Raw genomic sequence first — 24,112 nt, forward strand, 5'->3', positions numbered from 1 at the left:
GCCGACTCAGGATGCTCTGGGGGGCTGTATAGGCTGCATAGTACCTGTAGTACGTAGTACCTGTACAAAGGAAGTGCCAGGCACCCTGCTAGTCAGATGCAGGGACCTTGGGGCCACCCACAGAGCCCTGATCTCTGTACATTGACACCGCTTGCACACCCCTAGTTATGGCTTTGGTCTATAGGAAACCCACCGCCTTTTCTTTTCCTGGAAGGTAGCTCTAACATAGGCTAGAGGTATATGTAGGGTTATTATCTTGCTGTACGATGAACCCTTGACCAACTAGGATATTGCATTGTGCTGCAAAATGCTGTGGTCGCTCCTTTGGTTCAGGGCGCCAGGTACTCTGCGCACGTTCCCGACTCGTGATCCACCAAATGATCTCCAGACCCTCACAATTCCTCCTCCATGTTTGCCATTTGGTGTCACGGGCTCATTTACGAACAGCGGCGATACCGCAGCTTCCCATTTTGTGTTTAAACCCAAAATGTAAAGGGACAAGCCTGTGAGTGTGACTTACCCTATGGAGTAAGAGATCGCCGTTATACTTGGAGGCACCTAACTGACCAACATATCCCTCCAACTAACATGTCATCGTCTAAGAATACAGAGCGCAGAAACGAAGGCGGTTTGTTAACGCGTGCAATGAGAAGGCGTGCGGAACCCCCCGGTTTATGTGGCTGTACTTGTGTCCTCGCTGCCGAGGGGGCGGGGGGGGGGCTGTGTGAGTGGGGCTTTGGTTTAAGGAATTAGATGTTTACCAGTCTGAAATAAGCCCAGTTAAAAAAGAGACATTGAAGAGATGAGACAGGGTACAACTTCAAAGAATTCATGGGGACTGGTGAGGGGGAGATTTAGAGACAGTATTGGGAAGTTATTTAGATATTAATAACACATTTTCCTGAGGCGTTAGGATTGCCTCCATCCGCACTTTTCTTCAAGCTATTTGGCTGGGTGATATATGGGGAAAGTGAAATGTTGGGAAGAGATAACGGAATCAGCAGGCCGGGTCCTGTGACTGCATCATTGCATTAAACTCGGATTAACCTCCTCGTTCCCCCCTCACAGCTATCCAAATTTTCATAGAAATGTACATGGCAGGATTTGGAATGGCATATCCCCCGGTCCTTACAGCTGGGAGATACCTGGCTGCCGCATAGACCCTGAAAATGGACTTTTGTAAGACATAAATAGAGAGTAATGGTAATAACTTGACCTGTATTAATTTTCCCTTTTCCTGTATTAATTTTCTCTTTCTGCCACCTGCCTGTGATAGGATTCCCTGCCTGCTTCTGTCTGATCCCTGTTACCACTTAGCAGACTGAATGCATCTTTGTAGAGTGGGAGCTAGGACTAGGTCCTGGCAGTTAAAGGGACCAGCTGGGTATAATGGTCAGACAGGTACATCCATAACAAGGTTGCTCCTGTGCACTATCTACGGACAGCCTCACACATTACCAGGAGACTCATTACAATGTGCAATCAGTGGTACATATAAAAAAGATAACTAAATAATTAGTGCTCGCTGATAGAGGATGCAAACTCTGACAGGTATAGGGTTATACATTTACTATCTGCCCCTTCCACAGTATGTCAGTAATTATAAAGGTATCATTTATTCCATGACAGCATTACAGTGTGATAGCCCCTCTCTCCCATTCTGACTGTAAAGTAGCTCTGGATGTTCAGGAAACACTATTACATTACAGTGATCTCTGCTCTAAGCTCAGGCTTGCCTCCTTTGACTTTTAGCATTTATTGGGGTAGATGTATGATAGCGGCACTTAACGTGCCGCTATAACGCTTCCCGCTTCGCCTCTTTACCGAGGCAAAGCAGGAAGCACTACCGATGAGATGTATAAACATCTCATCGGCCGGAAAGGGGGAGCGTTAACTCCCCCCTCCGGCGCTACCCGCTAGAGACAGCAGCGCATCAGCCTAGTGCTGATGCGCTGTGTCTCTCTCCCGGCCGGCTCCACTGAGCATGCGCGGGATCTCGCAAGTATCGCGAGATCCCCGCGTGGAGCCCTGGGGCCGGCAGCTGCCGCAGCAGGGACAGCGCTGTCCCTGCTGTGAGGATAGGCTAGCGCCAGGCTGTAGCTGTCGATAACGACAGCTACAGCCGGCCGAACGGTCATGCGTTATGACCGTTCGTACATGGCCCTGCTGTCGGCGCTGCTATCTTATAGATAGCAGCGCCGATAATTACAGGGGTGCACAGCGCCCCTGTCATTTACCGCCCAGACCCCCGATCATACATCGGGGAGAAGCGGTATCAGCGCACATAACATGCGCTGATACCGTTTCTGGGCTTCGTACATCTCCCCCAATGAATGATAGAACTTTGGATGGAAATATTTTTCTGTTAATACATTGTATTATTTATATATCCATACAATTAATGAGTCTTTGTTCTAATTGTAATTTATTCTGTTTTATGTTATATGATATGTAATGCATTATTGCTCTGATGAATAAAAGAAATGTAAAAAATAATTAATAAATGAATGATAGGACAACCTGTTACTACCCAGGATAATGACATGGGGGTGACAAGTTCTCTGGATCCTCCTCTGGGTGCATTTGACTGGCAGGCGGGCACTGGGCACAGTCGACTGCCCGTACACCTGCAGCCGCAGGGAGGGGGCGGACTCGCCCCCGACCAGCGGGACCCGCGGCTGCCGGATAGATGATGGTCGTTCAGTGTGTATGAACGACCAACATCTACAGATATATGTCAGGTGTGTACCCACCCTAACAGCTTGTACTCTATCATCTATTGTATATTTATATTTGTCTTTACATCTATTTAATAGATATATAGGTATTTAAAATATGTTAACTATTTCATATGCATCTTATCTATCTCATATATTGATCTCTAATCTCTGTCTATTGCATATTTATATATCTTACCTATCGCTTTCTAATATCGATCTCTCCCTTATCTATATCTTTTATCGATCAGATTTCTGACTCAAGCCTAACTAAAATCTATCTCATAGTACATATCTATTTCATAGTTATCAATCTATATAATATCACTACCTAATATCTATCTCCGTTATCACTCTGGCATCTCTCTCTCACATATCTGTGTAATCGGCAGAGGAGTCAGACAGCGCCATTGGTTGTGTCATCTCCCTGGCATTCAGTCCCTTTGTAAGTTAATAAACTTCCCTTTCCTACGCCCGGGCTTTGAAGTGACTCTTTACAGCTTGCTGCACGTTTGAGGCTATCAATGGGCACTTTAGCAATACAAACATCTTAAAGATAAAGTAACCAAACTAGAATGGGACTATGAATGGGGGGGGTAGCTGTCTTACTTTTGCCATGGAGTGTGCAGCGGGGTCTGCCTAATCCGGCTTTCATTTCCCCGACAAATGCCAAGAATCTGTATCTGTCTCCTAGCCCATCAGGGGCCTGATTACACAACAAAAGCCCCCCATTATCCACAGAAGCCAAATGGGAGGGGGCAGGGGGCTCTGCTCTATGTGCACAGAGCAGCTCCTAAATACTGACTTGTGGAGTCAGGAGCCAGGACCGGCAAGAGAGCAGCACTGAGCCTTTCCCTGCCACAGCCTGCCCTTATTAGGATGGAAAGAGGTGCTGAGCATCTTATGATGGGGGATGTTATAGCTGCACACATAGAACCTTTATCAGGTGCGAGCAAGAACACGGACACTGCCCGATAACCCGCCTGTACCAGCCACGCACAGGACCTGATTCAGAGCCGGACGCTCTGAAAGAGCGCTCGCTCTGAATCAGGGCGTTTTTTTTTGGAGCGGCCTCCGGGCCGCTCGCATAGCTGTGGGTGAACACCCACAGCTATTTCAAGCGGCCAGGTGATGGTCGCGATGGTCTCGACCATCGCGGCTTACGACGAGACCCTTGCGGTAGGGTCTCGTTCCCGCAAGCCCCAGTGAGCTTCTGGCTAATAGAGCCGGAAGCTCACCACTGACATCACTCGTGATGTCAGTGGGGCCGCCCCAAAAAGGCAGGCGTTCCGTCGGGAACGCCTCCGTTTGGCCAGCCACTCCCCCTGCCCGCCTCCAAAAAGGTGCGAGCTGTCGATCTAAATCGACATCCGCCCCCTTTTGGTGCGAGACCCGGAGCGACGGAGCACCCGGAGCTAGACGGGTCTCGCGAATGCACACGTAGGCGCTGGCTCCGGCATGCGCAGTGGCCAAACATCGACCCGCTCGCGAGCGGGTGTGAATCAGGCCCACAGTTCTGCCACTAAGTGAATCTCCTCCTTTAATGTGATGAGTTCAGACATCTCTATAATTTTATTTTCTAACCGAGTAGAAATACAGATCGTTGTGTCGTATAATTATAACGTATAATTATCTTTTGTTTTATATGCTGCGATCTGTGACTATAGCGTTATCTGTGAGTTATAAAGAAACTGGTAGATTAAAATTAATAAACAAAATCAAATTCAGGCACTTTTTCATTGAAAAAACCCCCCAAAAATAAAAAAACATTGGAGAATTGAAATAAAATACGTAAGGCGTTTTCTTTTGATAAAATTCAACAAAGGTCCGGTCCCGGGTGGAGTTGGTAATAAGTATCATTTTTAAAGAACATACAACTTATTGACGTGTTCTATTGGCTGCTGTGTGACATAATAGCTTGGTGACAAAATGCTGCCACAATTCCTTTGGTGCGAGTGTTACCCACAACGGTTCCTTGCCTGGGGGGGGGGGTTTACAGGCCCAACACACAGATCTAAGGCTGTCCCCAAATTCCTGGACAAGCCACAGGCGTTGGTGTATTTGTAAGGAGGACCTATTCTCCAGGATCCACTCTTACAGCTCCATAGGATGGGTCACTCCGAGGGCGGTCGCGTCTGGATGCTCTGCGCCCATCAGGTATCCCGTGACACTGGCCTTCCTGGTCAATGGGTTTGGGTGGCACTTGTGCCAACCGTGTAACATTCCTCACACCTATCTGAAGTTTGCCAAGGAGAGGAATCTGGGCACTGCGAATGTGCTAAAATAAAATCTAATAATATTACAGCATAGTCATCCAAGGCTGATTGTGTATGGTGAAGCTCTGTACAATACTGTTTGTGACGTTCACGATACGTGTAAAGTAAAAAAAGAAAAACCACTGATGCCTGTAAACCCCCCACATAGGCCTCAGAAACACAGGTCTTCTCTACGGCTTTACTTTGCGTCTTACTCTTAAAACGACGCCTGGAAAGATTCGCACTTTCCTTCCGTGTTGCATTGTTTTTATATTCTAGCATTGCGTGTTTTATATCGCATGCAAATATCTTCTAACACAATGTTGCATGATTGTCATTTATAGAGGGTCATTAAAGGGTAGCAATAGGTTTTAAATAAAGGTATTTCCTTTCCTGCTAATGATTAAGCCTAAAGGTGGGCACACACCTGAAAGATATACATATATATATATATATATCAGCCAGTGTGTACCCAGCATAATATCTTTAGCGATTTAATGATAAAGTGATTTAAAAAATGCAGAGAAAGACGCACGAGGGTTTGAGGAACAGCGCAGGAACATTCTGCAAGTGAGAAAATAACCTCAACAAATAATAGGAAAACTTTCTGTAAGTACTGCATTACATGAAACGTAATGAACGGGGAACTGTGATATATTTACCGTCCGACCGCAATGATTACACTTACTTGTAGGCTTACTCCGCCAAATGAAAAAGCCACAGCTACAGTATGTCCTCAGTGATAGGAGAGCTGGTAAGGGGGGGAAGGTCTGGATGATTGAGGTGGAAAGGTTCTACAAAATAATATATAGAGGCATATTAGATTGACGTGTATAAGTGTTGTCGCACTGCTTCATTAATAATATGTTGTCCTCCAGATGAAGGCATCACGGTGCTCCTCAGTAATACTCAGGGGCCACAGTGATGTGATACATTGTGGCAGCAGCCGTTTACATAAAGCCTGCAGCACAGTGTTAGCGGGTTAGGGGAGGGACTCAGGTTCTGTACACATTGCTACCAGCTCAGATCATAGCGAGGGGACTACACCACTAATATCACTTTGCCGTCACGCAACATCCAAATGTCTCACACCTCCTTTATCACAAAGCAGGTCTTCAAATTTGTATACAAGTCATTTCCACATAATTAAATTTACATTTGTAGAGGCCTGAAGATAATCACCCCGTTTCACCCCCTTGTTAACAGATTTATTCTGCAGAACATCTCACATCAAAAGTAGCCCCACAACTGGATTTGTGACCTCTCACTTCCTTAATATCTTTGGGTCTTAAGAGGACTCTGTTGCTGCAAGTAATTTCTTCCCGGAGCTTATTTATATAACACACTGAGTTTTCAGGAGCAGCGGCCGCACATTTTCAAGACTTGGTTGTCGGGTAGAAATAAATTTGCATCATATCCGCAATGAAATGATTAGATAACTGAAATCATATTAAAGCACTGTGGCACAGTGGTTAACATCGCTCCCTCACAGTGCTGGGGTCATGGGTTTGATTCCCCGACAAAGGCCCTACCTGTGTGGAGTTTGCATGTTCTCCCAGTATTTGTGTGGTACCACAGGTGCCTCGGTTATCCCCCACATACTAATAGGATAACTATCTGCTGACTAAAATGGAACCTAGGGCCTGATTCAGACCCACTCGCGAGCGGCTGTCCGCTCGCAAGTGGGTCGATGGTCTGCACTGCGCATGCGCACGACGGAGGGAGCTCCGTCGTGCGCATGCGCGAGACGCGACGAGCGAAGGACTTTCCTTCGCTCGTAGTGTCTGATCAAAGGGGGCGTGCTGTCGATGTTGATTGACAGCACGCCCCCTTTGGTGGGCGTGCCTCCCGGACGGAGGCATTCCCAAGGGAACGCCTACCGTCAGAACCCCGCCCCACTGACATCACTCACGCCAAAATCACTCCTGGCCTTGCGGTTGAAAAACTCAACCGCAGGCTTCTGCTCGTAGTTTCGATGGCCGCGATGGTCAAGACCATCGCGACCATCATCCTGCACGCTCGTATATGCTGTGGGTGGTGACCCACAGCTATACGAGCGTCCAGGAGGACGCTCCATATTAATGGAGGTGGGCCCTGATTCAGAGCGAGCGCTCTGGTCAGAGCGGTCGGCTCTGAATCAGGGCCCTAGTGTGCTCTGTGTGTGTGTGGCAATTAGATTGTAAGCTCCACTGGGGCAGGGACGAATGTGATGGGTTACACATTCTCTGTACAGTGCTGCATAATATGACTGGCAATATATCAATAAACAACAATAATAGTAATTATGGCATCGGTACTGACAGCATTTTATAAATGTGATAACAGACATTCTCTACATTCCATAATATCCAGTGTAACCTTGTTAAACCAAATGTTAACATATCAATAGTTCACACTTTAATTACGGACACTGATGTAATGAAACGGCAGCACGGGCCCCGCCACTAATACGGGCTGATTGGCCCCTGGGAGCAGTGCATGAACAGCCACTTGATAAAGGAGACTCTCCAGTGCTCTGGGGCCCGCGGAGAATCCGAGTGCCCTCCAGCACACTCAGGAACACAACCTGCTCCCCCCCCCCACACCGTGTGTAGTGCTGCTCGCACCGGCCCTGAAGGGGTTAATTAGCCCTGTAGCTGGAGAGACCCTGGCACCCTATAAATAGGTTCCCTCAATTCAAACGTGTCAATTAAACGATCTGCGGGATGACACATTTTTCCAAGGTGCTGCTACAGCTTAGGAGAGCCAGGCGTAGAGAATAATGCATTCTGGAGACCGGCGGCAGCCAAGTCTCTGAGTGCACAATTCCTCTTGTTCACACTGCTTGTGGAATTGCTTTTTGTAAGGCTGATCTGAGCGGGCTTCCCCTGGCCAGGGAATTAATTAAATTAACTGAATCTTCCAATACTTGTAAGACTGCAATAATATCCTTTCCCTTCAAATAGAGGCTGGCTGGTTAGATCATCACTGTGAGGGATCTTCTCTGCCCTTCTCATGCTAGGTCTCACCCAGTGCAAAGAATGCCACTTACAATATGGCTGAATTGCTCCTTTGAAACCTAATGCGTCCCGAGCATTATAACCTGTATCTGATTTTTCCCCCCCTCTTCCATTCTTTTTTGGATGACTGTTCAGACCAGATTAGAGTGACGGGGACGACAACACTCCTCCCCGAGATTAAATGGGCAGAGAAAAAAACAGCTCTGGCTGGGTGGATGTCATTTCTCAGGCTGTTACTCTGATATTGGGGGGGGTTTGATTTTGGAGAAGGAATGTCATCGCCGTTCTGCCTCTCTGTGTTGTGTTGGGTGCATCTCTTTATACACTGTATTGAGTGAAATAAAACAAATGTAAAGTATTTCATCCAAGAGGCATCTGCGAGCGTTTCCGGCTGGATTGTAGAATAGGCCACAGTGTCCTAAATAAAAGATGGAAAAGGCAAAATTAAAATTCCTGGTGCTATGAATCCAACTGTTGCAGAGAAAGTGGAAATAGATAATATGTACTAAGAGATCGCCATTGCTGCCAGGCTGGGTCTCCTCGCCAACCGCAGAGCCCGAGGTGCTCATCTCTGCCAGTGCCTGAACTGGATCAATCTACCCTAATTCTAATTATCATCATTAACCTACAAAGCCATCCAGTTTTCTGCCGCATTCTACATCTTCAACCTCAGCCCTAAGTACGCTACGCTCTTCCCAAAGCCTGTCATCCCGACTCACACCCACTTCTATAGGGTCTCTCCTGTTTCTGGGACGCTCCCACTGGCTCCATTAAACTGTCCCACAACCTGAATATGTTTATTTTTAGAGCAGAATACCCCTTTGCTTTCCTTAGCCGCCTTTTTAGAGCTTTCCACCTACCCTGTCCAGTGTGTCACTTGTTTCTTATAGCTTACAAGCCCTCGAGAGCACGCCTGCTTCCATTTGTATCAATCTGCTTCAGCATGTGCTTTCTGTGTATCTTACAATGTTTAGAGCCCTGTGAAAAATGGATAATAAGAAGAATCCTGTCCTAGTTGGATAGATACACCCAGAGTCGTATTAAGTTTCGTTCTTCAGCAACTTGGACTCTATAAATGTTTTACCTAATGCAATACTGCAATAATGTCTCTGGGAATGGCAGGTAGTTTGTTTGTAGTATTGTTTTATTATTTGCTATGTTTGTATGTTCTTAGAAATGTATAAAACGGTTTCATAAAAATACTTCAATGCTGGCTGATTGCTACGGGTTAGGACACAAAAATGACTAGGGACATTATTATTATTAGTTACTAACATAGCGCCACCATATTATTTTGCACTTTACAATTGGGAACGAAACCGTAATAGAACAGTAATAAAATGAGACTGGATATTAACGGACAGACAGAGAGGCCAGAGGGCCCTGCTCGCAGGCTTACATGAACAATATATCAATGTACAGTGTGTGGCTAGAACAAGTCTTAGTAAGAAGTCTGAAGAACATCTCTAAATGAGACGGACTTATCTACAAGACTCATATGGAGACTCTGTGAACTAGCTCACAGGATTCAAATCAATAGCACGGAGGAGGAAAAAAAAAAGAAATTCTTGTAACATTGATTACAGGACACTACTATAATAGAAGAGGCGTGCGTTATAGTGTCCCTTTAAACCCAGCATGGGAAAGGGCAGATCTGACCTTTATCCCCCGCGTCATCATGTCAGACGCAGGAAGAGATAAACGTTACGCACATGTTACAATACCTGACTCACCGCTTATTGTGACCACCTGGACAAGGGGAGATTACAGGATACTCGTCCACAACGCCATAATTATCGTTGAGATCAGAGGAAGGGACGGTGAAGGGTTACAAGGCAGAGGGATTTAACCTGACAGCAATTGCAGGGAAGGAAAGTGGTTTGAAGTGAAGAAGGGAAGTGACATTTGAAAGTTCTAATTAGGTGTAGATAAGAATAGAGAAGGGTAACTGGATTGTTTAGGGATTAACACCTAACTTAATAGGCAGGCTGATAAGTACTTGTTGCTGGCCTGGAATGGCTTCACATAACAGAGCTGGGAGTGGTAATGGCCAGGAATCTCTCAGCATCTCCTGCTATGTGATCAGCGAGAGCCGATGGCTCCCTAGACATCGCTGCCATGGAACAGCATGGCACTGTACTAAGGTCACCGCTGATAAACCGGCTACACTAGTGTAACTTTCAGGGCAGCCCATATGAGTTGAGCTGACAAGCCTTAAATGCTAGTGTACAATCCCTTCAGATCAGTGCCCTCGTGTACTCACCAATCCCACTGCATTGATCCCAGTTATCTCGTGCAGGACTGGGTGGTGAGCTCCATTGTCCTCAGGTGACCTTTGTGTGTGCGAACAGATTACTGGATGGACACAAGGATCCTCTCCCCCATTTGTGTGAGCCTGCAAAAGACAGGGATCATAGCTGTGATGACTGTGGAAATATGCAACATAGGACAAATTAAATATTCCTTCATTATTAGTCACATGTGGATTCCATGGAAATAACTGGAACCAGTGAGTACACTGCCGGCAAGTGGTGGGTAACTAGATCCATTAGCAATGTTATACCTGCAAAGCAATGAGACACAACCTGTATGTAATCACCATACAACGGCTCATTGTTTAATAAGAAATACTAGAGCTCATACTATATTTACATCCGGACCTTTGGCTGTGTGTTATTTCCGTTATCAGCAGCCATGGTCAGACTGGCCCGCAGGAGTATAGGGGAAATCCCTGGTGGGCCCCACTCCAAACTCTAGAGGTTAGGTTGGAGATCTTGCACTGAAATTACACATTGTTACTCAATAAGAGGGGATGAATTTTGGGTGCTTGTTTTGCAAAATGGAAACCACACCCTGGATTAGACCTCCTTCAAATCAAAGTAGGCAGTCCTGACCTACCCTTGCCCCCTCCATTATACAGCGGCCCTGTTCTTTGCAATCTATGTCATCTCTAAAGGAGCATACACACTAGACGATATGCTCCCAGAGCGATATCGTCTAGTGTGTCCCTGGCAAGGTGTGCTCAAATTCGTTCATTAACGATATCGTTCAGCGTTGGGCTCTCTCCCCCATTCCCCAACATGCAGCAACCTGACGATATCGTCAGGTTGGCCTGCATGTTTACCCGATGAACGACAATGACGAACGACCCGCCTATCGTCGTTATCGTTCATCGTTTTGGTGTAAAAAAATGGACGATAAAGTGAACGACTGAACGATATCGTCCAGTCGTCCACTTTAATAGCCCAGTGTGTACGCACCTCAACAGTTAGCCAAGTCCGTTTGTGGTGGCTGGCCATACCCCCTCTGGTAGCTGACCACACCCCTTAAGCTTGTGACCCTACCAGTGCTTTCCCCAGTGGGCCCTTCATGGCCCAGCCCGACACTGTCTACTGCAACTCATAACATAGCCCAGTTGCTGCTGGAGGGCACTCACACTTGATGTCACAATACCAGTGATGTTACAGAGGTCTGACTGGTAGCCACGCTCTGTAATGGCAAATAATTGCGCTGATCAGTGAGAAGCTAAACACATGTGTATTTGTGTAGAGTGAAGACGGGTGTTAGACTCGGGGGAGTCTTTTCACGCTTTACCTTCTGACAGCTCCTACAACCAGCAAGAAGGATGGGATCCTGATAATATTATGTACAGAGCTGGTGCTTAATTCCTGAAATAAATCCGTGAGGGATTGTATTGTGCTATAATATGCACCTTTCCCCGGGCCGAGCTCCTTGCTATTGTCATGCTGTAAAAGTCTAAGTCAGATGCCAGTTTAACCTGTTGCCCCAGGTGCCGCGTGGGGCGCAGAGAGAGAGAGCGATAGCATTTTGGGGGCCCTCAGAGGCTGTTCTCTGTTTGATTTTCATAACTTTATGCATGTTAGGATTGTGACTTAGATCTACCTGAAAGCAGCAGAGTCAAACTGAGTTCAATGAAGTGTTTTCTTGGTTATTCCGTCGCCTGATCTCAGTGGTCACCTCACCCACTGGCGCTGCTAATATCCAGCTCTCTGGGGTGTGAATATTCCTTCCTTCTGATTGCAAATAGCCAAAAGATTAGCAGCAGCAGCTGCTTGGAAGGGGAACAATAGAGAGACCTAGGAAGTAGAGAAATTGAAAAACGAGAAACTCCTAATCAGAGCGGCTGAAAGTTCAGCCAGTCAGAATCCGGGACTCAGCGTGACCTCGGACTCCGATGGGAAAAGCTGTTTACTTAGATGAAAAAGCAGAACATTTAATGAAAGTCTTTAGAAACGTAAATAGTTGGTGCTAATAGCTGCCCTCTCCGAACCTGACTTTTAGCAAACACACAATGAAACAGAGCCAGCGATGTATAAATAAGCTGCAGCCAGTATAGAACCACCAGGGCTGGCGTGAAAACACGGGGTCTGGACCCCTACAATGTCGCTAACAGGAGACTGCACAGTCCCAGGGATGAGAGCGTTAATACTCATAAGCGTAACAAGTAAAAACCAATTATATTTGTAACTAGTCAAAACAAAACTCATTGTGATGAAATGATTATTGTATTTCTGAAACCTGGCTTTTATATTGTATCATTTCAGAATGATGAATGGACCAGACTACAGTATCTAAAAGTTAATTCCTATTTTGAATAAAAATATGTATAGGGTCTAATAGCTACTAGGCGATTTTTTTTTTTGTTTGGCGTTAACACAATGCGTTAGATACGTGTTTTATATGCAGTTAATATGCATTTAAAAAAATCTGTGTTGTTTAACAAAAGACGAAACAGGAGGTTTTCATCCTCCTATACCCGAAGCCATGGGAGAAGGCCGTATGTACGCTTTTGTGGCAGTGCCCACCGTGACTTACCATTGTGATGGACTTTTCTAGCCCGGCGCTGACCTACGTAGAACGCAGTAAAATGGAGTAAGACCAATGACAACCTGCAAAGCAACTGAAATTGAATGTAGAATGGATAAGGTCTCACATCCGTTCAAATGCCTTGTACAGTGTTAGCAAATGAAAGTAAGCCACGGGATTTTAAAGTCGGGGGGCATAAGGTTATTTGGGGAAGAACTCCCATAACACGCCCACTGCTAAGCCGCCTCCCAGTCACTCACCGCCCAGCAACGCCCATCGCTTTCCACCACACTTCCAATCACAGCAGCGCCTTTGTGCGTACTCTCCGGGTAACACATGCGCCGTAGGATATTTTAGAATATTCCACGTATGCGCAGTTGCAAATAAACGCTCAACTACGTGATGATCTACATTGCGTGTGGCTCTGAATCCGGCTAACTGCCTGAGAAAATGGGCTCACGAATGAATATGCGCAAATCACAATGCGGGTCACCGGTACACAATGCGGGATGCTCCTACTTACGTGTAAACTGTATGTGACCTGGTAGGGGTGAATAACGACACGTGTATGACGCTGTTCCGGATTGTTTGTGGCGATGCTTAAAATTTACGACAAATAATATGATGAAAAACCTGCAACACCTTGGAGATAGCAGAAGGCAGTCGTGTTCCGGGTGCATGTACTTAACCCAATGTGTGCAGGCGAAAGGAAATTAAATTTCCCTTTACGATCATTAACTATATGCAACATAACTGAGGAGAAAATGGAAAGGCCTAGTGGTGACATTTCCAGGTGTACAATATATGTATGGTACGGTACGGTGTAGTATACAGGATGCACAGGCTGGGATCAATGCAAGTGCACACAGATGGGCGCTATTAGCATCGTTAAGATCACCATCGGTCACTGCAACTCCTCTGCCGGGGCCAGGAAATCTGTGTCTGACCCTGGCCTCTGCAATCCCAGAAAACGAGGCTGAAACCCCCTCCCCTTCCCCGTTTTCTGGGACGCAGGCCATTTCCACCCCACCCCCAAACATCCGCAGCCTGTCGACCAGGCTGCAGCTTCTATGACACTGTGCCAGAGCTGTATTGCCGCACATACGCACTGGCTTGCCGTCGGGTATGCGTACAACTCTGAATCAGGCCCATAGGATCTCTCACTTGTGTGTAAGCCTCAACCCGACATAAGTGCAGGATAATGCAGCAGGGATCAGACATTGCCAATTATTTGTTTATATCTATCTAAAACCCTAGATATACCTCACTCGTCGCTGAATTTGTTCCCCCCACCATTACGGACATACTGCCTCCTGCAGATAAAATAGCAGAGCAAGAGCCATGTGTAAACAGCCCACAGTGTAAGAGAATGGAAGAACATTGGAAAAAAAAAGATATCTGGATATGTTAGAGCAAAACTCAAGCAACAATGAGACAGTGAAAGCTCTTCACTGATTTCTGCAGGATTTACATTGAGTAAATTAGAATTGCAACTTCGCCCTTAACAAATGTCATGTGGAAACCAAGTGCCAGCACTCGTGTATATAAAAATAATACATATCTGTTGGTTGTTACGTTTAGTGGAAGATGACTGAGAAAAGATATATAAATATAAAATGGAATGTGAAAAGTAAATGCTTTAATCCCTTTGACACAATGTGAAAAAAAAACCGATGTATTGTCACGTAAGGATGGGCCGAAATATTTATTTTCTTTTATCTGTTTTTCTTTGAAAGGGTTTAAAATGTGTTTTATGGTGAAACGTATGAAAGTCCCGACCCCCTGAAACACTCCCATCAGTTTTTTTTTTTACTCTTTCAATTCTTACAAATGAGAACATCACCTATTCAAGCGGATTGATGAACTCGACCAAAAAGTTTATTAAGAGAGAGAGGAGACAAAGGCTGTAAAGGGCTCATGCAACTGCAGGCCAGTATATAAAGTTGGTGCCATTGTCCTGCTAAGGCTGACGCATGAATACTCCTGAATGGCCTTCTTTAGAGTGACAAGATCAAGCTAGACAACAGCATGTTAAAAGGAAGGCTGTTCTCTTTCTCCAGCCAAAGATCTGTCCCTTCTCGGGGTCTGCATTAATGTACATCTGCAGTGGGTGGAATAATACTGGGGATTTGTGTCTCCAGACCCCTTCACCGGTAACACCCTGATTTTGTTACACCATATGCCACAAATGAGAGAGATCTTTAGTAAACTAACAATATCCAGAGGGAGACAAGTAATCTGGCATGTTCGACAGTAAGGGGGTCACCGACGACTAGTTGGTGAAATGGTTTTCCGTCTCTGAAGGGTAGAAGTCTATACAGATAGGAGCAGTCATAATTAGCTTTAAACGTAATTAGCGATCAATGTAGACAGAAGTTTACGTCAAGCTCCTTATTTGTGGATCACAGTTTTGATGTGAGTTTAGATTTTAGGAGACAATAGCATCGCATGTCTCCACTATGTGGCTGAGGAGACATCATGCTTCTATGGGGGCCTGCTATTATTTCAGCAATAACATGTATGTTCCCGGTATCTGTAGCAGTGTGGCTGACATAGGAAGCTGTACCGGAGGTCCTGACTCCAGCCGGCACATGTACCTTCTTTTCAGATTTGTAACCTCCAATTACTCCTCCGCTCCCCCTTTCGGCTCCTGCAATCAAGCTTTTTATATACAGAGTTTTATGCAAAGAAGAATTACAGGTGACACTTTTACGATCATGCGCACTCAGCTAAGAGAAAGCAGCACAGAGAGTAACCACATGCACCAAAAGTCGCTACATCAGTGGGTCTAAAACTTGGGGTCTGGATCACTATTGGAACAATACTATGTGCACATCATTAACAATGACAGTATTAGGGCTGACACTATGCGGATGGTGTGAATCGGGTGTAACTTGTCGGGCCCGTAACAAAAGTTTGGATGGTGCCCAAGGGTGATAAAACCCCATATACACTTTGGTGGATGAATTACATCCCCTTATACAGTCCACACATAACTTACATATGTTCGCTTTCTACCTTCTCACATCCCGCTGACCCCAGGCCATGACACACAGCCCACCAAGAACCTCTGGACCCGCTTGCAAGCTTTTGCCCTTCTGCTCCACGGGAGGTTTCTGTCCTCCCTGAGCTCGCCTTAGGACACCTGCGTTACGGTTTGACAGGTGTACCGCCCCAGTCAAACTCCCCACCTGCCACTGTCCCCCACTGTTCCCCATTGAAAAGTGCTATGGTATCTGCTGGCGCTGTATAGATAAATGTCAATAATATATAACCTAACCTGCTGCTCCATGCTTCTTCCTCACTGTATACCCCATCTGTGCCACACCTGTATGTCTGCACCTCCTCTTTAGAATGTAAGCTCTCACGAGCAGGGCCCTCTTTCCCTCACGTGCTTCTCCTTCCCTTAGTCATACGATCGTCTACTCCCAACTCTGCACAAGGGCACCTAACTCTTGGTTGCTGATGCCCTGATGCTTATTCTGGGTGTTATGATCGCTATTGCAGCAACGTTTATAAACAATGGCCCTCATTCAGAGCCGCTCGCAAAAAGCGAGCGCTCGCTCTGAATGAGGGTGGGCGCTTTTTTTTAAATTTTAGCCGGCCTCCTGGCCGCTCGCTAAGCTGTGGGTGACCACCCACAGCTTTAGCGAGCGGCCAGGTGATGGTCGCGATGGTCTTGACCATCGGGCTTGCGACAAGACCCTTGTGGTAGGGTCTCGTCTGCCACAAGCCCCAGTGAGCTTCCGGCTCTAATAGAGCCGGAAGCTCACTACTGACATCACTCGTGATGTCAGTAGGGCCGCCCCCAAACGGCAGGCGTTCCTTTCGGAACGCCTCCGTTTGGCCAGCCACCCCCCCTCCCCGCCTACAAAATGGAGCGAGCCGCCCCGTTTGTTGCGAGCCCTGAGCCCCACCATCGACCCGCTTGCAAGCGGGTCTGAATGAGGGCCTATGTCCTTGTCCTGCATTGTTTTATACTGTAAGTCGCTGCTTTCTTGTTTGCTCATTTGTTTATGTACTTTGTGAGGCGCTGCGGAACCCTTGTGTCGCCATATAAAGGATAATAATATAACAAACAAGAAACATTCTGCAGTCATGATTGCACCGTGATAAACTCTGTAGCTTCCTATAGCCTATAGAAGGTAGAATGAAGTGACACTGGGTCCTGGGCTCTGTCTGGGTTACCGGCTGCAGACAGATATTTCCCCCTTGTGATTAGTCAGAGCGTAGGGCAGCTCCTTGTACGGCTAATGGAAGACAATCTGCTACACGGAAAGGGTTAATGCGATGCCTCCACATCTATCAGTGTGATGTAAAGGCCAGATGCCCCAGTAGAGGAGTTAGCATAGAGAGGTGGGAGGTCAAGTGGTAATCAAAAAGGCAAAAAGAAAACAGAGAGAGAGAGAAGCCCCCTTGCGTCTTCCCCCTGCTGAATAGAACATTTGCTGTTTCATGGCTGAGGAAAGTATAACTCCCCTCCGGGGTCTTCTCTGACTTGTGACCCCTGCAGCCACTACTTAGCACTTTCAAAGGATGCCGCAGCCCTGGAGAGGTGACCTGGGCAGGAGCCCACTCCCAAACCTGCAGCATTATCAGGATAAAATAGGAGTGGGCTGGGAGAGGGTCTAAAGTGAGAAAACAGAGGGTAGAATGATTGGAGGATCTGAGCTTAATACAGGGACCTGACAAACTGTGCTCTGTAGGGCCACAAGCAAAGCATTCGGTACTGCCGACAGAGCCTCCAGATTGTAGTGTACACACAGGTCACTGAGCTACATGTGAGGACAATCTTTAATATGATCAGGGCCGGATTAAGGGCCACATGGACCTGGGACCTGCAAATGTTCAAGGGCCTATACTGAGTGGGGGAGGAGGTGTGACCAGTGCTGTGTGGGTGTGGCCAATGCCATGTGGGCGTGTACATCCCCTACACTATCTTGTCTCCGGAAACACATAAAAATAGAGAAATTGCATTACTGTAGCTTGTGAACGAAATAGAAATACAATTTTGATACTTATGATTTATTCCCGACCGTATGGCCCGCTGGGTGGCTGGTCAGCATCATGCTGATGGGCCTATTGTTATGTGGAGGCCTGGAGCTGTAGTCCCACATGCCTCATTATTAATCTGGCCCAGAATATTATTCTAGAAAGCTGACAATCTGAGCGCCTCATATACTTCCCCTTACTCTCCGGCAGCAGACCCCCCCCCCCCCCTCCCATCTTATTGATGGTTATCTAAGCAGTGCCCTGTTTTCTCACTTACTACAAATCACTTGTAGATCACTTGACCTAACCAGACTTATTGAGGCCAGGTCTGCTCTCCAAGGTGCACAAGTCAAATAGAGGCAGCGGTTCACATGCCCCTACATGTGTGCTTCTGTCTGTCGTATACACACATGTGGCTGCTCCAGCTGTATACTGTATATTGAGGAGAGGAGAAGTGGCGTCTGACCTGGGAATAATCCGTGCAGCATGTAGTGGCTGGGGGTATATACTGCTTCTCCTGTCTGGCACGGACGCACATGGTTTATATATCCTCTGTCTGTAACTCTGCTGTCACTCCCCATGTATGTGCATGACGTGATGATATTAATAGCTTGATCTATAGGATGAGTGCAGGCTGCATTGATTTGGCAATTATTATTGGAACTGTGGGCTCGATCCAATTAGGTGCGAATTGCAAGTAGCGAGTTTGTTTCTTTAAACTCACACACTTTGCCGTGAAGCGCGCTCCCGACAATTCTCCAATCCAATTAAAAATGACTATTCGCACTACTCGCAGCAGAGGGGTGCGAATTGACTGCCAAATGAGATCGGCGAGAAATGCATGAAAATGTGGGGAGACCATCCTGGACCCCCCAAAATGGATAATTTTGTTAGCAGGACCGTATAGAGGTGAAAGTTGGGAAGCCGATGGACGGAATCCCGCCCGCCGGCTTCCCGACTGTATAATCCCGGCGACAAGGCCAAAAATGACAGGTGTCGAAATCCTGACGCTTGTCATTTTCCTTACGCCGGGAGCCCGACACTCGGCTTACCGATTGAAGGTAAGCCGAGCGACAGGCGCGGACAGCCGCGGGGGAGGGGGGTTTAGGGTTCCCAGGGGGGACTTAGGGTTAGCCCCCCCCCGGAGGTTAGGTTTAGGCTAGGGGATGGGTGGAGGTTAGGGTTAGGCACCCCCCCCGGGAGGGAGGGTTAGGGTGTAGAATAGGTTAGTGAGTACTTACCTTGCGGCCAGCGGTAAATCATACTGAATCCGTATAGAGGGCTGTTTGTGGCCATTAGGAAGGTATTGTAGGTTTTTAAATGGTGACAAATGGCTGATTTCTGTTTTGTTTTTTTAAAATGCAAGAAAATGATAAAAACTAACTTTTTTTGTTTCATCTTAAACGAATTAAACGAAAAATGCAAAAAAAAGTAGGAAAAAGGGTGATTTTGGGGTACTTTGAGGGCACCTTGAAAAATGGAAAAAAAAAATAATAAAACAATTATTTTTCAACTAAAAAATTATTGTAATTAAATTTGGGGTGCCTAAACTAACGAAAAAGTTGATTTTGGGGTAATTTGAGGATATTTTTTTTAACCTCAAAAAAAATATGACATGTAATTATTGGACTAAATAAGCTAATTAGAAACTTCCAATTGCCTAATTGGTCATTAGGGGGGGGGGGGGTGTCCAAGGGGTTCAGCACGGTGTCCCCACATTTTAACCTTAAAATAAATATTTTCCTTTCCATCTCTCACCCTCAGGGAGGTGCGACTGGAAAGTTGCGATTTCAGTCTGACTGATACAGTGCGAGTTGCTAATTGGGTTGCTAATTGGATTCGCTATGTGAATTCAAAGTGAACATCGCAACTCGCACCCCGCATCTCGCAATTCACACCTAATAGGATTGACCCCTGTGATAGGGCATGATATCAATTTACTGCACATATCAATTACTAGTGAATAAGGCATGTCTCTTCTGCTCTCGTCTCACCAGTCACCAATGACACCACACCTGATAAATGACACACAGGGCCTGGTACAGAGACGGACGCAAACCACACGCAAAGCTGATGATCGCCTAGTTGAGTGATTATTTGCTAAAGCGCATGTGAAAAATAATCTGAAAACCTGAGTGTAAGTACAAATGCGCTGTTGCATACGGGACCGCCGGTATCAGAAATGGTGAGGGAAAACCATAGGCGATCCTGGGTGTGACTGGGAGGTGGCTTAAGGTGAACGCAGAGATATCTGTGTATTATGCGAATGTGTTGATTGGAAAAAGAAAAAGTAAGGCTATCCTTGGGGCACACTTATATATGAATTCTTAAAAATGAAGTAAAATATAACTTTTAATATTTATAATAAAATACATATCAGGTACATATAAAGTCGTTGGCGAAAATATTAAAAGACAATTTCTGCGAAGTACCCCACACATACAATTATGGGTAACAATAAATGTGCTAGAGTATAAATAGTGCAACAAATACCATAGATATTGGTATATAGGCTACACAGTGTGCGGTCCTATGATCCCCATTAAACAGTACAATATCCGTCTACAGAACCTGGTATTCCTGAGTGGTACCCCACACCAGTACTAACCAGGCCTATCACTGGGTCGCTTCCAAGATCAGACGAGTTTGGGCATAATCAGTGAAGTATGACTGTAGACTATCGCTACTGAAAATATATGGGGATTCACTTATGCACACGGTCTGAGCCTATTATGGAATGTAGGACTATTCTCAAAAGAGAGGTCCAATGGATAATCAGTTGCTATCAAGACAGGTGATGCATAAGCATACCTTCCTTGTGATGCAATCAATTGACATATATGGCATAAACATGTATAGATTGTAACCATTAGAAAACATCACATAGGTAACTTATCACAAATTATACTCGGTTCAAGATATACATAATAAATAGGAACTCTACACAATGACAAAGCCTGACAAAAACACATAAAATACAATCACCACATGGACATAAAACATCAATTTTATATAGATTGAGAATATAATAATAATGGTGGTTGCATAAAATATGCTAGTCCAAATAGTTCCCCTATAATCAAACGATCTCTATGAATGAATATACCTCACCAGGGAATGCTCAAAAAATTCCTGTTTGGGCTGCAAGTGAGCCATAGGCGATTCTGGGTGTGACTGGGAGATGGCTTAAAGTGAACGCAGAGAAATCTGTGTATTATGCGAATGTCGCAAGCGTGTCAGTGAAACCGGCTGTGATCTCATTCGTAGAGGCCATGTTCAGACAGAGACACTGTACCTGCCATAAGGGTTGGTGCAAGTGTTGGTGGTGCACATGATGGTGGATTGTCCAGAAGCACCGGTAGTGTTGCAACATACACAGATACTGAAAGTGGGTGTCTCCGGGCTCACACATTCAGGCGCCCGCTATTATACAAGGGGAAGGCTGAAAGTAGCATTCACATATTAGCGCCACAACAGCTCCGAAAAAGACGCAACTGTGGCACAGACTTCGCATCCATGAATCAGGCCCATAACCTGATAGATTATATGTAACCCAACACATAAAATAACCTGATAAGTGACACAAAACATATAAATGCCATATTACGTGATAAATAACGGTATGCAATCGGGAAGCCGACTGCCTAAATACTGGCAGCCGGCTTCCCGACTGTCATATCCCGGCAAGGGTGAAATGCCGGGCGTCTAGATGTAGACGCCCGCATTTCCCCAACGCCGGGAGACCGGCGCCCGGCATCCCGATCGTAGGGATGCCGGGCACCGCAAGTGGACAGCCGCGCGGGGGGGGGGGGAGGGTTAGGTTTAGGGCTCCCGGGGGGGGGACTCAGGGTTAGGCACCCCCCCGAGAGGATTAGGGTAAGGCTAGGGGGAGGGAGGGTTAGGCACCCCCGGGGGGGACTTTGGGTTAGGCACCCCCCCCGGGGGACTTAGGTTTAGGCAGCGGGGAAGGGGGTGGTTAGGGTTAGGCACTTAGAGGGGGGATTAGGGTTAGGCACTTGGGGGGGGTTAGGCACCCCTAAGGAGGGTTAGGGGGGTTAGGTTAGTAGATACTCACCTATCCATGATCGGGATTTCCAGCGCTGTCGGGCTTCCGCTGCTCCGAACTCTGCTCATGTCGGGCTGCCGCTGACGGGAATCGAACCCATGCGGCCGGCGGTATTTCATACCGATTCCTAAATAATATGTACTGTAACCAGCCAAATAACATAAAACCTGATAAATGACAATACTTTATAAATGAAACATAACCTGATAAATGACACAATACTTGTTAAAGTACATATAACTCAACAAATAATACAATGCCTGATTATTGATACATAACCTGATAAATGACAACTGATAAATGATAAATAACCTGATTAATGACACATAACTTGATAATTAATACATTATAAATAACCTGATAAATGACAAAACACCTATAAATTACATATTAACTGATAATTACCATGTACTGTACCTCAACAAATAACATAACACCTGATAAATAACCTGATAAATGACAACACCTGATAGGTGACAAAACACTTGATAAATTACACATAACTCAACAAATACACCAAATGCCTAATTTAGTGTTCACTCTAGGTCCGGCGCTGGTCCTAGAAAGGGGCACTTCTTCGTGCGCCAAAAGGGGGCGTGGCCATGAGAAAAGGGGGCAGGTTGTTTTAGCGGGGCACTGCCAAAATGGCAGGGCGCATTTTGTCCTTTTAAAATCGGGCAGGGTGCGGCGCCCCGCTAAAACAGCCTAGTGGGAACGTTATGATTATTGATACATAACCTGATAAATTACAAAACCTAATAAATGATACATAACCTGATTATTGATACTTAAACTGATAAATGACACAACACCTGATAAATTATACATAACATGATAAATGACACAATAGCTGATATGTAACCTAAGTGACACAATAGCGAATAATTGACGCATAGAAAGACATTCAATTCTGCAAGATGCCGCAACGTGCCTACAGGACGGTCAGGGGAACGCACTTTGCGATCAGTATCTTCACTGATTTATCTTCGTAACTCTTAGAGGTGCACAGGAAAATCAGCTAAGATTGTCTTCCGCAATCGGCAGTAATGCAATACCGGAAGTGACACATGACCCGATAGAAATATGTCACAAAATGCCTTGTATATCTAACGGATACATTGTTCGCTCAGCTAGTATGATACCTAAATGACGACTCTTCTGACAGGTCAGGAAAGTGAAAGATGAGTATGTACTTACCTGACCCTACAGACTGACCGAGCTCTTCAGAGACCCTCTGAGCACATGTTGTATATAACAGGGAACAGGAATGTCCGCCTGGGGGCAGTTAGCACAGAATGTCTCTATATTATAGGCCATAGGGCCTGATTCAGAGCCGCTCGTAAGCGGCCGCTCGTTCGTTCCGAGCGATGTTTGCCCAACTGCGCATGCGTACGGATCGTAATACGCATGCGCGAACGAGTCAGTGTGGCCGAAAATCATTTGTTCGCTAAATAGCGAATGCCTGCTAATATGAGTGACAGGAGGAGGCGTATGTGGGTGGTAACAGGGGAAGGTGCTTGAAAACGGGGAGTGGAGATCAGAACGCAGGCGTGCTTAAAGGTCAAGACGGGCGTTTTATGGGTGTGCATAATTAATACAGCAGCGTCATTGACCACGTCACTGGGTTATTTTATAGTCAGAACTGCTCGCAAGATTGCGGTAGGAAAAACCAACCACAAGAATAGTGAGCAGTTCATACGCTGGTCGATGTACTCGATTAATCTAATAAATAGCGGACATGACGTAGGATGCGAGCGGCCAGGGGGCGTAGTTTTCAAAAAAACGACCGCAAGTTTTGTTCGCTCGTTCAGACATAGAGGCGTGAACAGACCGCAAAGAAGGAACGGTTCATTTGAATAGCCACCCCTATTTTCAGAACGAACGACCGCAAATAGCGTCCGGCTCTGAATCAGGCCCATAGACCTTCCAACTGCTACATCAGGAAAACTGACCGACATCTCTTATAGTTTCATTGTAAGTTTCAGATACAAGTCGGCACTAATTCCTAACTAAGTTGAGTAAAATAACCTCTATATAAAACAAAGTAACAAATGTCTCTGTAATGTTATTTTAGTGTCAAATACAAGGAAACATAGGGAAATCTTACTAGGATATACTCATATTGCTTTTTTTTATATGAAGATGCTGAATACTTTACATATACTTGGGATAAACAACACAGATACAGCCAGTGAGATTCATATATTTTTAATGTCACAAGTCATTGAGGCCACGCCAAAAACTTATAATGAATTC

The 24,112-nt window shown here is 45.8% G+C and overlaps 1 protein-coding gene and 1 pseudogene across 3 annotated transcripts in view; one reads left to right on the forward strand and one right to left on the reverse strand.

Annotated features, from left to right (window-relative positions):
• PAX7 (paired box 7) overlaps positions 1 to 24,112 on the forward strand; it is a 176,725-nt gene that overhangs the window by 67,745 nt on the left and 84,868 nt on the right. The gene's annotated exons all lie outside the window — the stretch shown is intronic.
• Positions 20,350 to 20,468, reverse strand: LOC148431136 (5S ribosomal RNA; annotated as a pseudogene).

Source organism: Taudactylus pleione, unplaced genomic scaffold, assembly GCF_031769625.1.
Source record: "Taudactylus pleione unplaced genomic scaffold, aTauple2 ptg002751l, whole genome shotgun sequence".
Classification (NCBI taxonomy): Eukaryota; Metazoa; Chordata; class Amphibia; order Anura; family Myobatrachidae; genus Taudactylus; species Taudactylus pleione.